Source organism: Aphelocoma coerulescens, chromosome 12 (assembly GCF_041296385.1).
Source record: "Aphelocoma coerulescens isolate FSJ_1873_10779 chromosome 12, UR_Acoe_1.0, whole genome shotgun sequence".
NCBI lineage: Eukaryota > Metazoa > Chordata > Aves > Passeriformes > Corvidae > Aphelocoma > Aphelocoma coerulescens.
The window spans coordinates 4,021,328-4,039,878 of NC_091026.1; positions in this window are offsets into that span (position 1 = coordinate 4,021,328).

Consider the following 18,551-nt stretch of genomic DNA (forward strand, 5'->3'; position numbering starts at 1 on the left):
CATCTTGTCCAATACTTGAACTATCACCAAATACTCCTTTTCGGACAAGCTGCTCTCACCATTACAAGTGTGGCTTGTCAGATTAAGTCCAGGAAGTAGAATACAATCTGTATACATGCATCCAAAGTGAAACAGAAGTCTTAGGAAAAGCTGCTCAAGAACGCCAGCTGAGGAGGAGAATGGCAGCAGTGAGGCTTGGGGAGCAACTGCAGTGAACAAGGGCTTGGAGAGGACAATAGCCACTACCAGGCATGCTCCATCCTATGCCATCAGCTGAGCTTCCTTCACCAATCCTCTTTCTTCCTCAACAACAGGGCACAAATGCACCAACTGCTGCAGTATTCACAAGGAAAGAGCCTGAGCTACTTAACATAGAGCTTGTCTGAACCTGGAGAAAAGGAAATAAAATAAAGCTTATAGTACAAGTCCTTAGACATACCCTATGTTTCTGGGTCCTAAAGATCTGAAGAAAGACTGATGGTTTTAGCTGGGAGAGTTCATTTTCTTCCTAGTAACTTGCATGGGGTTGTGGTTTGTTTGTTGTGCTGAAAACAATGCTCATAATAGAGATTTTTTTGTTACTGGTGAGCAGGGCTAACACAGAGTCAAGGCTTTTTCCGCTTCTGATGCTGCTCCACTGAGAGGATGCTGGGGGTGCACAAAGAGCTGGGAGGCAACACCCCAACTGGCCCCAGGGATATCCCAGACCATATGGTGGCAAGCATACAGAGCTGGGGAAAGAAAAAGGAAGGGGGGATGTCCAGAGTGACGGCGTTTGTCTTCCCAAGTCACTGTTACTGTGATGGAGCCCTGCTTTCCTGGGCATGGCTGAACACCTGCCTGCCCATGGGAGGTGGGGAACGAGTTCCTTATTTTGCTTCCACATGCAGTTTTTGCTTTACCTGTTAAACTATCTTTATCCCAACCCACGAGTTTTGTCACTTTTACCCTTCCAATTCTCTCCCCCATCCCACCAGGAGGGGAATGAGTGAGTAGTTGTGTGGGGCTGAGTTGCTAGCTGGAGTTAAACCACGACAGACTATTTGTGCCATACTTCTATCACACTGATCACAAAGCTTCAGCACTTCTGCCAGCAGCCTGTGAGACCAAGAATTTTCTCCCCTTCTTTTCCTAAGAAAGGAGCGGAAGCCAAGCCTTTTCAGCTCATTCTGAAGAAAGAGAGGCTCAGCCCATGCACTTTTAACTCTGTCTGGAATGCCGAAACCACTTGCTAAAACCAATGCTTAGATCTGGGGTTAAACAAGGCTTTTTTTTCTTAGAGGCCAGATTAGCAAGAATTGCAAAGGCCCTTCTGCTGTCCCCTACGCATAAAGCATGGCATGCTTTCCGGGAGGGATGAGGTACTGGGAGCCCTTATTAGGGATTCAGACCCAGGACACACACAATACCCGTTTTCTCACACTGGCACGCTAAAGCAATAGCCTCTCTCTCTGTTTTCCCCTCTCGTTTTGTTTTTTTTTAAGCCAAGTCTTAGCACACAATCATGAACAGGGAAGGTTTGTCACATTCAGCAACATATGGAGCAGGTACTCTGCAACACTTTGTGAACACGTGTCATGCAGCTGTCTGTACGTGGGGGTAACCCAAGCTGGGGCTCAAATGGCCTCTTCCAGCTTGTATTCCTGTCTGGCCTGATGCTGGACAAGCTGGCACTACTGTGATAACATCATGCTGGGGAGCAGTGGAGGACTGCACATAACAGGGATAATATGATTTAATTCACTTGCTCTTTTCTCCAGGCTTCCCCTTCCTCACTGGAGAAATGCAGCACACTGGCAGGAGGGCACAGGCTGCCTGGGGATGTGCCAGTCCTTGTCACTGCTACCAGTGTCACTGCAAAGGCTGCAAGAAAGGCCAGCCCTGGTCTGGTCGTCACCACTCTTTCCTCTCCAGGCACAGAGGATGAGCAAGAGGGAGCTGAGATGCTGAATCCTCCTGCTGCACCTTGCCACAAATACACCCTGCCTTGGTAGAAAAGGGCACCTTCCTTCTCTGTTCCAAAGCACTGGCTGCAGTCCAAGCCTGAGAGTTTCCATAGCAGCAAGACCTGATGGAATACGTACGACAAAAGGTTGCTTTATCAGTACCAGCCCAGAAGACTTTTTTCCAAGCTTGTACCTAAGAGAGCAGGGTCATCCAATATCAGCTTTGCATTTTATAGGAGACATGAGATTATGACACATGCTTTCTAGAGAAGGGCTTAGGGAAGATCAATGCTTGTGAAGCCTCATTGCTCAGCTTTCTGTGAGCTAATTTCTGGCTTCACAAAGAAGAAGTCTCCACAGGTTATTTTAAAATTATTCCAACGCAAAAGCTGCTGTTCTGCACAGCTTTCCAATCCAGTGGTCAGAGACAGTTAGAAAGGAACATACAGACAACAGTCAAAAGCCACAATGAATCAGCCTAACCCACCAAAAAAAGACATTTCTTGAATTTACATTAGTGAAGGGGCTCAGAAACTCATCAAGAGGCAGAAAATTGTCCTTGCGTTCACAGCATGACAGGGAAAAAGATTCACGTCATTCCCACTGAAGAAGCCCAGCTCAAAGACTAACTCAACTTACAGACTGAATAAGCAGAGGACACGATTTTACCTCCTGTCTCAAAAATCTTATGTTTAAATTTTCATCTAAAATAAAGTATACCTACTCTTTAGTCACAGACCTTGGCCTCTTCCTGACAGTGAGGCTTAAATAAGGCAGCCACATCCCTAAGAAAGTCCTGCACCCAAAGGTAACCACACAAATGCCTCTCCAGCAGGAAGATGGTGGAATGACTACGCTGAGTTCAGCATGAGGAGGAGTCCCTTCAAAAGCTGCACTTTCATGTCAGCTGTGGGTACCAAATTCTACAGTCTCAACAGCATTGCAAAGCAGGACGGATGAGCAGGTAAATGCACCACACTTGCTGACAGCAAGAGAATGAGTCAGAGCTGGTGATGGCTGTGCTGAACCAGAGGACAAATGCATTGCACAGTGAGCACTGCTGGCAGGAAGAGGGAGGTGTGATTCTTTGGGAGCGTGGGCAGAGCTCAGCCAGATAGATGGCACTGGGAAGGGCTGCTCAGCACTGGGAAGGGCTGCCTCACCAAACTGAGCAGAATCCACTGCAGTCAGGCGAGGAGGTCTCAGGTTTGTGCTACAACAGGGAGGAAGAGAAAACTGGCACCTCCTAAGTACTTACCTCATCTTCTCCTGGCTAGAAATGCCTCCGAAGACCTTGGAGGCATCATGCCAGAGCCAAGGAAAACAATCTGGCCTAATCTACAGAATAACTGCTGGCATTCAAGCTGAAAGGTGCTGTCGTCATCCACATGTGCAAACACCTCTGGAGCTTGAGCTCCACTCACACCTCCACACAGACTGGACAAGGAGAAATGGTTGTGCACCTCAGCCTTGTGTCCCTCAGGCTCCTAGCTAGTACAGACACCTGGAAAGCTGGTGGAAAGATGGGACAAGAATCTTCCAGCTTCTGTGGAGAAGAAACAAGAGGAAACTTCCAGCAAAAGCACCAAAATCCCAGAAAAATGAAGTACTTGTGCAGCACTAAGAGCAGTTTTTTCAGGCTTCAGAGGGTGCTTGACAGGAACTGAAAGGAACAATCAGTGTGCTGCACCTTACACTTGTCACATAGAGAAAGCAAAGCACAGGTGCCAAAGTGAGGATTCTGCAACAGGAAAAACAGTCAACTCCCCCAGTTCAAGAGCAAGAGCACACACAGTTTCAGACCTTATGTGGGCGACATAAAAAAGAGAAAGGAGTGTTTCCTGGCTCTTTGCTCTCCACAATCTTGTAAGAAATAAGGGAAGATAAAGGAAAACACAAAAGAGAAAAAAACCCCAAACAATAAAATTTGAAACTAAAAGTCAAGCAAAAAACCTTAATCTATCCCTTTTTTTTTTTTTCTACTTTCAGAATGTGTAAAACCAGTGAATTAAGAAAACCCAGGTGAACACCTAGGCCTCCAGCTCTTATAGGGAAATGCCAGAGAAAACACATACATCAGAAGTTTGGTCTGCACAAGAAAAAAGTGCACATTGATACTTTATTCATCCACCACATTCTCTTTAGGCTGGTAAAACAGGGCAGGTTTTGAGTTGAAAAAAGCTTGCTTGTCTTGGTTGCTCTATAAAGTGATCCTCCACAATGGAACCAATGCCATCCAAATACTTGGCTTTAAAAAAAAAACACTCAGTATTATATTGAGATTCCTTCTGGCACTGATTGAGCCAAATCAGTGTCTAACCCCTCCTTCAGTTATTTCTTCAGACCACGGTTACACAGGCAGGCAATCCTTTGACATCTGGAACAGCATGAACACCACCCTCCCACTCAACTCTGCTGCACTGGTACAACTGTTTGCAGCCTCCCCATGAATCAAAACTGATCACAGTTAAAAATAAACCAGCACTTTGTTTTGTTTTTTTTAAGGATTACTTTTCAACCCAGGTCAGATCCCCAATCTATTGTGCAGCTGTACAAACAGTTGTATCAGCAGAAGGTGCCTGAATTGCTGATGGTTATCCTTGTGCCTAAAGCCAGTGTTTGCATTCCCAGCTCACCTTGTTCCGTGGCTGCTGTAGAACAGGATCACTGACTAAACTGAACACGTAGGGGACTTCACTGCCACCGCTTGCAACCGTGAAGGGTCTCTTTAATGAGACAAAATGAGGTCACACTGATGTCTATCCTACAGCCAAGGCATGGCTACTGAGCTCCCTCAAGCTGTTGCTTGTCCAAAATTATATGTCATTTTTGCAGTCTGCATGCTGAAATAAACATAAAAACATGACTAACCAAGCCACTAATGCGAATGAACAGCTTTGGGCCAAGTTCTGCAACAAAACTCTCCCAGAAATTGCATAACCACTAACTATCTTGGTAATCTTCCATTCAAGAAACACAAGCCTACGTGATGTGCAGATTCCCACTAATTTGAAGACTGTGACATTCAAAGAGTGAACAGGGGAGCCTATCTGCAGTTTTGGCAACTCTTCAAATTGCAGCTGAATTTTTATTTGAACATGGAAATACAAACAGAAATACTGAAAAGCAGAATAAGCACTAAGCATGATGCCATGCTAGCATGCTTTGCAAACAATCATGAGAGAAACAGACGCAAGATTTTCCCAAATTACCAGCTCAAATACTGTTTGAAACAAAACCAACTGAAAATACCTCCTTTTTTGATGGCTGCCTGGGAACCTACTGGGAAATACTTGGTTCTCTGCTTTCAGCTGGTGACAGGTACCTGCATCAGACACACACTATTGTGAAAGGCCTTCTCATTGACAACAAGGCATAAAAGAATAACCATAAAGATCTGACTTCCAGAATAGGGCAGGAGACATGTTAATGAAACAGCTTCAACGAAACCAGCTTTCTGCAGTTTCTGTTGTGTCTGCTCTAGAAGGCAAAAAAGTAAAGTCTCTAAGCTGTTCAGCAGCCTTTTTTGTAGATGTCATCACATCAATCCACGAAGACACAAAACTGAAAAAATTGCTAATTGGCAAACCTTACCCTTTGTTCCTTAACATGCATCTCAGGCTATAGTTCCATGACAGCTTAAGTAAATCTAAGTCAGCATTCTTCAAACCCATCCTCTCTCCTGAGTCAGCACTGGCACTCACGGATCCTGCTCAGAAACCAGCCTGGCAAACAACCCGGAAGAAAAGAAAAGTTGTTTTTGCCAGTGTGGCTTCCTGAACTGGTTTAGTGCCAGTGCCCAACGAAAGTAAAAGGGGACAATCACTGAGCAGGGCAAGGGCAGGCACAAGAGTAGCAGAGCCAGTTCCATTCAGCTCCAGCTGCCCTGCAAACACATGCTCAGAGAACAGTCTCACTCCCTGACTTTAAAGAGACGTGAGTTGCCACTTGCAGCAGAAACATCATTTGACTTTTTCACCTCTCCTGACATTCTCTTTACACCAGCATCAGCACTCCTGCAGACAGCTACAGTAAGTACCCAATCTGGTAGGAAAACGAAACAGCAATATATAAAACAAAACAAAAAGCCTTCAGTTTTCAGTTGGATTAGGTCCCCAATACATCTGACCAACAATCCCCCAGCATCAAAAAATGGGAGAAAGTGGGAACCAAGGCACAGCAAAAGTCCAGCTCCAAGCAACTGTGAAGCTGCTCTCTTACTCAACATAGATAAAATATCACAACATAACTACCTAATAGTTATACATAACCACTTTGGTTCAAAAGATTTAAACTGTACATGAAAAGATCTGCAATCTAATTCTTCATGTTTTCATCTTCCACAACACACCATTAATATTTAAAATGCTCTATTTCCTCAAAAATCAATCTTTAATTTATTTGATACCAGCATTATTTTCAGAGCAAAAGAGCTGCTAAAATATATACAGGAGAGTGAAGAACAGCCTGTTGTGATTAAATAGGGCATGACAAACAGCAGCAGCATGCACAAGCAGTACTGGGGAGCAAAGCCAGAGGGAACAGTGACAACAACATTATACAAACAACACTGATTCATGAACAACAAAGAATTCTTAGAAACTGCTGCCTGGGTTACATCCAAGGTTCTCTTTACCTTGGTTAAACTATTAAGAAAGTCACTTCAGAAAGCTGACCGCTTCTGCACAACGAAGCTTTTTAGGAAGGAAGAGTTGACCCATCTAAAGGGCTCTGTGCAGGAAACCACTGAAGCAGTTCCTGTGAAGCAATGGAGTTGCAACAACACTGAAGGTGACATGAAGCTGGAACTATTCATTTGTCCCCTGTCTCACCATGAAAGGGCTCTTGTGCCAACACAGCTCCAAAAGCTGCATCTATGTACGCACCCCTCATCTGCTGGAGAGCAGACACACGTCACCCCTGGCCGTGCACAGCAATCCCTTAATGGTAAGGACATTGTAGATTCTTCTCAGGAGAATTTCACGTTTCATGGCTTTAGCCTCACACCCATTTCCTCATGATCAACACCTGCTGTAGCAAGCTCTCATCACTGCTTGTAACACCTAACTCTGGACACTGCATTCATCAAACTGGGGATTCCTGAAAGGCCCAGATTTGCTTCAGAGATGCAGAAAATTCAATTTCTACTTGCCATCTGGCTGCCATGTGGAGGACAGCACACTCAAGAAACAGTCTGGGCCACTTCCATGCAGAATTCACTCCTCCAAATGCAGAGATTAAGTTGTGGCTGCGTCTTGAACAAGCTGCAAGTTTCCACTGTATTTGGACAATCTTACAAAAAAAAGTAGGTGTTTCAAAGAAAACATTAAGTTCACAAACAAATGCTACATCTCTGTCCCAACACATCACTAAAATACCGTAACTCACAAGCAAGAAGTTAATCTTAATAAATTTCTGACTGCTGACAGTCACTAACATATTGCACTTTAAGAAAATTTAGTAAAGCCATCATTTAGGACTGTATTTAGGCATCTGAATTTCTCACAACTCTCCAACACAAGCAAAATACAGGTGCAACAAAATACGGCAAAGGTAACTGTGGTGAAGCTGCAGAGCACTAAGCAGCACATGGTCATCCCTTTTAGATCAAAGCACGGTCAGAGTGTCTCACGAGGAACAGACCAGTATCTCTATACAGTGCGACTTCATAACCCTGTCACGCAAGATTATCAACCCATATAGACACAGCTGTCTTCTGGCAGGTAGTCAAACCTGAGGTAGTGGGAGTTTTACAGGGGTCAAGACTCTTGCAGGATTCATCTAGATCATTCTAGATCTATTTTCTGCTGCTGTGAGATGAAATATGAAAATGGGAGAGGAACTGATCAGAGAGGCAACAGAGCTTTGCACACAGATTGCTTCTCACCCTGCAAAAGGTGACCTTCCAAAGCTTCTGATTCTCCTCTCCTTTAAGAGGATTATGAATCCTACCCTTGGGGGACTGCTGCTCAGCTACCAGCCCACTGCTATTACACATTAATACTATGTCTTGCCTCATTGCTCCCATCAGCAGAGAGAGATTAGAAAAATTTATAAGATCGCTACTCAAAGACCGGACTTTTAATGGAATCTCTAATGCAAGTAGGGAAAGCCACAGCCAGTGATGTTTGGAGGGGACTCTTCTTTGTGGCTGTCACATACCCAGCTGCAGATCTGCTTAGTGCTTCCCTCCTCAAATCCCAGTTCAGCTTATCTCCTCATGCAGGCTGCTGACTACCCTGGAAGCAGACATTTCATCAAGGAAAGACTGAAAAGCACAAATTATCATATGCTAAAAAATTAGGGCAAGTCTAGTGAATGTGGTTCACAGCTCCTCTCAGCTCATGTACCAAAGCAGAGCCTCAGCAGGCACTAAGCCCAGGTGGGCTGTCAGGAAGTGAGAGCAGCAATGCCCTGCAAGAACATCCTGGCACCTCAGAAGGAAAGCCAAGGAGCAGAATGCAGCACATTCAGTTACATAAATCTTTCTTTTTCACAGACATCAGACACCAAGAATTTGAGGACAACTCTCCCCCCCTTCTTTTGGGTTTTTTCACCTTCCAACAAGACACCATTTAAACACTTCTGAATGGAGTCTACAAAGCAAGTCCTGAATCTTCCCTAGACAACGTAACCAGGAATAATTCCCCTTGCCACTTAACAGTGCACAGATGTAAAGCAATCCATGCTGCCGAGGAGGTGAACATATACATTTTTTCTACATAAGGTAATCAACGTTACAATGCATTATGAATTCCACAATTATAAAAAATATGGGATAGACATGAAGGGAAACCTCCACAGGAAGGAACACACTGCCAGCATCTCTGTGAATGGAGATTCAGGATGAGATTAAACATACATACAAGCTAATCCTAATGGATACAGTCAGTTCCCATTTGGGACAAATGGCAAAGTGTTCTCAGAAGAAAAAAAAAGTACTGGCTAACACAACAGAAGATCTCAGATGCATCTGTAAGAAGATGCATCTGTAAGAACACTCCATGGTTTTGGCTGTTTGGCTTGGTTTTGGCTGTTTGGCTTGGTGCAATAGCAAAGTGCAGGCAAGAGTTAAAGAGTTTAAACCAGCAACTGCACAGAGAAGCTACAGGGTTAACAGACACAGAAAAGCCGTAAGGAGCTGAACCCATGAAGAATTATTACAAAAGCCATAAAAGCAGAGGAGCTAAAATTACATTCCTTAGGCAGTTCTGATAAAATAAGAATGATCTACAGCTTTCCAAGAGACCACTAACAGAAAGACAAATATAAGCAGCTTGTGGTGAACTCGGATTTTTTGTACTGTTCTCAACTTTTAAATTATTATGCTTTTAAAACAGAAAAAACAGCTTTGATTAGAAAGTCAGTTGCTGCAGATAATTGATCCCCACAGAAAAATACACAACTAGGACAAAAAATGAACTTCTAATTGCTATTTTTGATTCTGCAGTGGCAAAAAACCTCAAGACCAACATTATGTAAGACCATTAACCTCTCTGCTCATAACTGGCGCCTTAATTTAGCACACTACCACACTAGATAGCTTAAACTGAATTCTTAATGCCAACACATACCACTGGTTGCAGCAAGGCAGTAATAGCAGTATTGGAAAGGAAAAAAATTCCCAAAGCAAACACCACACATTGAATTCTGCAATTACAGTTCCTTGGGCATAAGTAGATACACCTTAGCCTGACCAGATCAAATAAAACAGTATTCTTTCCAGACTGGCAATCCTGAAAAGATCATCAGATGCTCCACAGTATCTTAAGAACACTGAAGAGAATTCAAAGTACACATTAGGTCTGGACTGATGGAAAACCTCCAGATCACCTTTTATAACGGCAAGTTTGTCAAACCCAAAGAGGCTGTAACCTGCTGAAAACAAAATTACGTTGTTTTGACTGATTGTTTTCCTTCTTTTCAAACTAACCACGCAGCATTCCAAACACATCCTCCCTAGGTATGACTGAAATCTCCAAAACTACCATGTATTGTATTTAGCTATAGTTCAATCACATATACACGTGAGTGAATGAAAAACAAAACAAGGTAATCTTGAAGAACATTCACGTTAACTCCCCCTACTTCTTCCCAAGAAAAGACAGATTAATCTTCTACACTGATAATGAGCCAGACTGATGAATTTCAACCAGACAGCCTCTTAAATACTGTCTTCCATCCACTCTTATCACATTGTGGCAAAGAATGACATTCAGGAGAAAAAAAAAAAATGACTGATTAAGAGCCTACTTTCAGAAGCTAACGTCCTGCTGTGTGGAAAGAGCTCTATGAATCACCCGTTCATCCGCCTCTGACTCCATTTACTCTTCAGAATTCCCTGATGTGCTTGAATTCATACTCCACCCATCCAGTCTGTAATGTCCCAACTTGCATACAAGAATACTGTGGGAGAGTGTGAAAACACCCAGTAAACTTAAGCTAAATGGCCTCTAGTGCTCTTCCTCATCCACAAATCCGATTATTTTATCACAGAAGAGAATGAGGTGCGTCAGACACAACTTATAGTCAGTAAATCCATACTAACTGTCCCCAGTCACACTCCTTCACATGTTCCATACAGGCAAGGTGTACCAAAAGGACCTGACCCATGACTGTCCCCAGGAGTCAAGTGAGATTGACCTCCTTGGATTATTCTTTGGGCCTACTTTAAAGACAAGTGATCAGAGATGTGCCAGCACCTCTCCAAGATGACCAAGACTATCACCACAGCACCACCAGGTCCCATGGGCTCCCATGGCCCAAATTCTCTCAAGTAATCCCCCACTTTGTTTCCATTTGCTTCTGACTGCTGGTTCCTCTTTGAACCTTGCCTCAAGACACAGGAGCCAGGAGATCTTGCAACTGATGACTCAAGCATAAAAAGCACCAAATACCTCAAGCAAGTCTGTGCACCACTCATCCAGCCCCCTCATGCAGCAGAGTCTTTGTTTACCCTTTTACAGCCGATGTGGAGGTAGAAGTTATGTCAAAATTACCAGGAACGTTACAAAAAGCACTTCCTGTGAGAAAGTAGCTGCTTCCCCAATTCAAAGACAGAAATGCAGACTAACATGGCCAAGTTTGTTCTGCCTGTATTCCAGGTTGTCAAAGAAACCCCAGCCACTTTGCAGACATAAAACAAACTTGCTGGAGTTGCATGACCCCATTTCCAAAACATTTGGCAAAACAGCCGCCTTCTCACTGTTGGCCAGGCTGAGTGTCTTTAGCAAATGGAAGTTAGGTCTGTGAAGAGCAAACCTAGACCCTCCTGAAAATCCCTAATAAAGTTGCATGGAGAAGCTTCTTTCCAGCTTTAATTAAGAATAAAAATCTAGATGACAGAATAAGGAACTAAGATTTGCACCCACGTAGATGCCAACCATCCAGATTGCTCGTGGTATAGAAATGGGGATGTTAATGACAACTATATTCTCTCATGTCTTTAACACGAATATCATTTCAGTGTATCAGATATGGGGGAACTGCAGGAGGGAACTCTGAGCTGTTGCAATGCTCCCCAAGAGAAAGGAGAGCCAAGGCATGGAAGGCTTGCAGGCCAGGTCCCTGCTGCAGGCTCCTGGCACTGAGCAGGCGTCTCATCGTGCCACGCTCCCGCTGCCAGAGCGGCGGCAGTGCCTGCTGTGCCCGAAAGCCAGCACGGAAGTGTCACAAAACCAAACAAAAGTACTTTTTAATTGAACTCCACAACTCGCAAGTCTCCCCTGCCCCCTTCTGGGAACAACATGGATTTGAAAACTTCAGTATCTTCTTCCAATGATAAAAATGTTTACTTGGGCAAACAACAACAAAAAAAAAAATGGAAAGAGCTTTTGCCTCAGGCATGAGTCCCTTCAGCGAAGACATGGATATTATTAAATGCATCTCCTGCAGCAGCAGAGACAGACTCACACTGGATTTTCTTTACCCATACACTGAAGCCACTGACAGGAACTCTTGCCTGCCAGAAAATGGCTGGACAACTCACTACAGCTCAACTCTTATGACTGAGCTGATTCACTCCTCAGGTGACAATGCAGATGCGCAATGCAGGCTTCCTGTCCTTTACCCCAATAACTCAGCTACTTACTTCCCCAAAATAAAAAATAATTAAAGAAGAAAGTATAGAAAAAATAGCAACTGCAGCAAAACTTGCATGATACGCATTAACTGCTCAAAAACCTTCTCCACCAGTTATAGAAACCACACTCTATTAAGCTGCTGACTGAGACCTGACTGAAGCAAAAATCCCTTTGCAGTAACTTGCCACCCCACATATTTATGTTGAGACTTTAAACACAGAAGACAAACAGGCCTTATTAGGGCCAGAGGTGAAAAGTTCTTCTACCACTGCTAACAAGGAAAACATCATGCTGTGGTTTACATGTGCAGTTTTCCATTTCACAATGCTTAAAAAAAAAGTTGCACTTTCCTCATTACCTTCAGAGTATAGTCCTGCAATACTCTGCTACTCAGAAAACTTAAGCAGATACTCAACACTTTTCCTTTGTCTTTGCTTTCCATGTAGACTACAGAGGAAAGCTAAGCCAAGATGCCACATCCCACTCCCACCTGTGACAAGGAAATTTTCAAAGCATGTCTACTGGTAAGCAGCCACTTAGGATCTGTGAAGGGAAATGTTTCTCAGCTTGAAGAAACTTGACCCCACAGTCAAGATCCAGACAGTCCATCCAAAGAGCACACTGTGAACAACAACATGTCTTGTGCAAAGGGAGGGGAGAGCAAAGTCAGCTGGTAAGGAGCAGAAGCTGGCTCCAGTACTCAGGAAGCAGCACAATGTTTTGTTTCCTTAGGAATTAGGACAACATATAGATTTAAACCTATCAAGTCTAAGAGTTATGCATCAAAGCCAAACACAAACTTGCCCCAAAGAACCATCACAAGCCAGCTAATCTCACCCTTATGGCCTCTGAAAACCAGTGTTTGATTTGGTTCACTTCAAGCTCACTGTAAAGCAGCTTTGCAATTCCTATGACACACTGCGGGCTGTGACACCACTCTGATCCATCTTCTCCTCAATCTATACATTGCCCTTTTTCTGAGCTGCCTGAGAATTAATTATATGGAAATGAACAGCGTTAGATAAGGGGATTCCAAACAACTGGCTCTCTTTAAGGAGCTGAGGACTGCAGGATCTCAGCCTTCAGGAAATCTGTGGCAATGCCCATTCCTTACAACTCGCGTTGTTAGAGAATGAGTTTAAGACCCAAACAAGCAAACATTGGTATTACACCCATCTTCTCACCTCTGTGGCCAGAAACAAACATCTGCTCAGCCATGGCTTGGGCTCTCCCTCTGCCTCTTGTCACCACCAGACCACATCAGAGCAGCATCCTGACCTGAGGATGTTCTGCCAGAACAGCAGGTGATACACAAACAGCAGCTCTTAACAAAAAGATTAACACTCTGACTTTTAATATGTTGTCTGCATAAGCTCCACCTACCCCTCCATGGAATGCAAGGCACTAACAGCTTCACTGCCTCATGTGAGCTGGAATTTCAGTACCCAAGAGGGCTTTAATCTCACATATGCAGACACAGATACACCAGAGCATTTTGGCAGTTACAACAGTGTTTGAGAGTGAATGGAGGGGCACGCGCAACAGAATTTTCTCTTTCTCTGTCTAACTGTGAAGATAAAGATAAACATTTTGCCTCAGCTATACTTGTCGTCTTCTACACGGGGAAGCAGAAAACACTTACATTTGGCAGGCCCCTAATGGCATCCTGCCGTTTTATCAGACAGCACGACTTCTGTCTGAACACTGGTAAAACACTTAAAGCCATGAGAAATGCAGCAATTCTTACATCTCTCTGCTGAAGCTTAACAGGTCAGCAAAGTGCTCAGTTGATTTGATTAACAGGTTCTTTAGATAACCATAATCTACCTGAGGTTATCAAAATACAAAGGAAAGAACCAGGAAAAGGCTACTGGTTTTGATGCTTCCATGATCTTGGTAAAATCATTCAGCTGTGGTGTACTTCAGCCAGCAGAAAAACATCTTTTCAGAAAGGAACAATTTACTTGACTATCCTGCTACTTCTATGCCATATTTTAAAGCCAGCAGCTTGGCAATCATTTCACTTTTCACGATCCCCTTGTACTTCATTTAAATTTAGTCTTACCTGGTAATTAAATTCACAAAATTTAAGGAATTTGTGTCCTAGTACATCAACAACTGAATTGTTTCTGTTAACACAGATTCAAATTAGGGCACCTCTTTCAAGCGAATGTGGTGCTGTTTGGCTGAAAATCCAAATCCTTAAGCAACTTTTCTGCTCATACAACAGTAAACAGAAAGACAATCTAGGAGCACATCAGTCCCACAGAAAGACTTAAGAGAATAAAAGCCAGATTATCCAAACAAGCTCACTTCACCCTGGTAAACAAATTCTTGTGCCAAAAGCACAAGGAGCAGTTGTTATCTAGCAGTTTGTTCTGCTACCGTAATTCTGAGGCATCAATACTAACCAAAATTTGGGGCCTTCTTAAGCATCTGAAAAAGGTCAGAGAAATGCAAGACAGCCAGTTATACAGTACTCCAGATTATACCAATGCTCAGAACACCACTGAATTTACTCTATGAGAAAATGGAACTGCAGATTGCCCTGTGATTTCAAGTAGACACCCGTTCTGTAATAAATATACCAAGGTTTGTATGGATAGGTAAAATCTTTTATGTCCAACTGAGAGAGGATGCCCTCCTCTCCCGCTGCAACCCCTTCTAACTTTACACTGCCAATGAAAAAATTAATTCAGCTGGTAAAGATATATTTTGGGCCCCTACTTTTTTATCTAATCCTTCTTTCCTTGAAATACGTGCTAATCACAATGACAAATAAAGCACTCCTCCCTCTTTACCTTATCAACACCTCCAGCAAAACAAGTTTTATCTTAAAAGTGTCATGTTATCACTGTCACTGTATCTACATCAAGGGATTCCACTGGCAGAGCTTCACTAGGTAAGGATGAACATGCTGATTAATGCAGCTGTCCCAAGCAGTTGTAGCAGAAACAACCTTATAAGCACATCCACAGGGAGTTAAAGCCACATAATCACATTGCAAATCCATGTTCCCTACTTGATATCAGTTTAATTTTCCTAAGTAGGTGACCCTTGAGGGTCATAGGCAAGAAAACATGAGCTATAACTTCTCAACTGGACACTTCATTGTGATTTTTTCCCCCCATGAGAAAGAACCAAAGGAAGGCACATTCTTTTATACGGTACATTCTCATGTCCTGTAAACCCACTAAAAAAACAAACTAAAAACACTGAAAAGGAAAGAGAAAAAACTGAGCTCTGTGTTAGGGGGGAAAAAAAAATCTCAATGCAAGTGCTGCAAGAAAGTAAACAATGCCATGGAAAATCAAGGATGAAGGGCAACATTTCATTTCTGAGGTTTGGAAAGGAAAATAATGAGGTCTGTTAAAACAAACATACTTTAGACAAAGACAGTGCACTAAATCTAGTACTTAATTTAAGTAGAATATATGACATAGTATCTGGGACTAAAAGCTAAGGTAGTCATTTCATTTGAAACTAGATAAAACTCTAAAGAGAATTTCATACAAGGATACTCTCTTCCCTTGTGACATTAAAAAATTCAATATGGCAAAACACACATGACACACAACTCAGGGTGAAGGAGGGGATTTTGATCTGGGTCTTTTCTTATCCTGTTACTCTCCTGAGGATCAGCATAATCTGCAAGGCTTTCAATCACTCATACCGAAAATCTTAAAGCTGTTAAAATACCTTGGGGTTGTTTTGTGGCTTGCAGCATGTTCTGGAAGGTAAAGGACAAAGAATTAACAGGAGGCCCAGCCACCTGAGTGGAAATGAAAGGCAATCTGAACCTGAGGCTGTCTTCTCAGGAGACACATGCACTGGGTCAGACAGTAACAACTTCAAGCTTGGCAAGGTGCTACATGTTCTGAAGGACAAAACCCCAAGCCTGGCACTTAAAAATGTCTGCCTGATCATTTTACCGCATCAGGAGCCAGCACAACCATCCTTTGGTACCTTCTAGCAAACCTCACACTTCCAAGGGATCCAACGTAACTTGAGTTTGCAAAAGGAAATACCCAAGAAGGGAGCTCTAAAAACAGTTCACTCCACTGTATTTCTCAAGCACCTTCCAAAGGTACTTTTAATATTCCCAATCTTCATTATTACTCTCCTATATACCAACCCTGCCCACCAGGCTCCTTGAAATGCTCTACCACACCAACCAGTTCTGTCTGAGGGTTTGAAACAAGAAACTTCTCTTCATTTGAAGCGAAGAATCAGACAAAGCCTATATTTAACTTCCTGTTCACTGAAGCAGTCATAAACAAGTTCCTGTAAACACTCTACAGGTCACAAATTCCCAGTATCTTACCCAAATGTTAAGCTGCTGAAGTGGATCTCAAAGCTCCTTCCAACAGGCTTTCTAGTGTGCCACTCACAACAACTGAGGCCACTGGTTACGTAAGAGATGTAAAGCCAAAGCAAAAAGTATGTTAACCCTGATATACTGTCAAATTGGTTTGTAGATAATTAAATGCAGCACCTGCATATACACAAAAAAAAAAAAAATTTCTTCTGCCCCACATGCTAAAAAAGCACAGCACACTCATCTGGAAGTCATACAAACGGATGCAGGTTTGTTTCTAACAGCAAAAACTTTCTCAAGTGTATTACAGCTACCTTGGTTTTTCACACTTTATATTCTTCTAAAGATACTGGAAGGACATATTGCAGGTTGGTTTGAGTTGGGTTTTTTCTACAAAATAATAGTCTGCTAAATCACATGTATTCTCACAGCCACAATACATCACGGGCTGTGTATAGCTAGGGAAAGCAAATTTCCCTTTAATTTTCTCTTCCAGATCAATAAAGTGTGATAATATGTGCCAAAAGCATATCATCTCAGGCTGAAAAACACAAAATAACAAACATTATAGATGGAAAATAACACACAGTTCTCTTCCTTGAAAGTCATAAAAAAATTGCAAATGACAGGAAACCTGTCATTGTGTCACTCACACAAGAGTCAACCTGGCAAGCTCACTACTACAGGACACTGATCTTTAGCAGAATTCTTAAAAAGTTTTGAATTTTCTTCTGGTCATCACGTCACAATGGGATGAACTCCAAAAAACATAAAAGTCTCAAACACTTCGCCATCTAACCGGTGATCTTTAACTGCCAGGTTTTAGGAAGGTATTTTAACTGCAGTGAATGAAGACCTTGGATCACTTCTGGCTGGCAAATGATACAATACCCTTAACTATTTTAACTAAGAATATTTGAATCAAGCTGCATTCACAAATCAGAATTAATTTTTAAGACAACTGGTTTTTGTCATTAGGTGAACCAAATTGTCAATAGGATCAGTTTTCTAAGCTGCTGAAATTCATTGGAAGTGCCAGTGCTAAGGATGCTACATAACTAATACACAGACAACAGGAATGGAAATTTCTGTGATCTTACTTAACTAAAGCTAAGAATAATTAAAGGGAAAAACAGAAACCCCCAAGTGCTGTTATCACAGGAAAAAAAAAACAAACCAATGTGCAGAGCACCTGAGGAAGAGTGAACTATTTGGATTCTGCACGCTGCACAGCAGTGATTCCTATTCAGTCTGACTAAAATAGAGGTTTTTCCTCAGTTCTATAAAAATAAAAGATGCATAAAGCATGGCTGATAATGCTTACTCGTTCACATTTAGCTTACTGTCAAATTTAATAAGTGTATTCAGGTCAACATTTGTGGTAAGAACTGTGAAGTATTAAGACCTCAATTACATAAAGATCTATGCCCAAGTAAAGGAAATACCCCTTGCACAGCATAAGAAAACACACCTACAATATTTGGTTTTAATGGAAAATAAAGCAAACCACTCCATTATTTGCAAAAGTATGGGTATCCATAAAGATTTTATACAGTGTAACATTTAATCTAAGTAAAATCCGCATCTTCAAGATTAACATGATGTGGGTTTAATACAGGAAGTGTGGGGGTGTTTAAGAAATTATCTAAAAAAAAACCTGCATATGTATTGTTTCAACACAAACTGAGCTTCAGACTGATTCAACAATTCTTTTGGGACAAACTCAAAAGACTGAAGTTAGAAGTTCTTTTTATTTCCATATCTGTGGGATCAGAGTCAACCCCTGTGAATCCAACAGGTCTATTCCTCAGATGTGTCACACAGCTTTATACAAAGACCACAGCTTTATACAAAGACCACAGCTTGGAAAAGTGGAATAAACCTTCCAACAAGCAGCAAGTACTGTGAGGGTCCTCCAAAACTCCAGGACTTTACCATTTTTTTAGCCAACAAACCAATGCAAGAGCACCATATCTCATCTCCTGCAATAGCTCCAGCAATCTCATGGCAGTTACTTGATGGCTTGATTCAGACACTGAGTAAGACACAGGACTATGGAGCCCCCAGGCTTCTTTCCCAAATCCTTCCTGCTTTAAATAACTCACTGACATCTGCACTCCGTAGTGCACTGATTTTGGTGCTCAAAGCTGCTTATCGCCTATAGTTAGCTGTAATGAGATCATGACTGCTCCCCACACGTGCTTA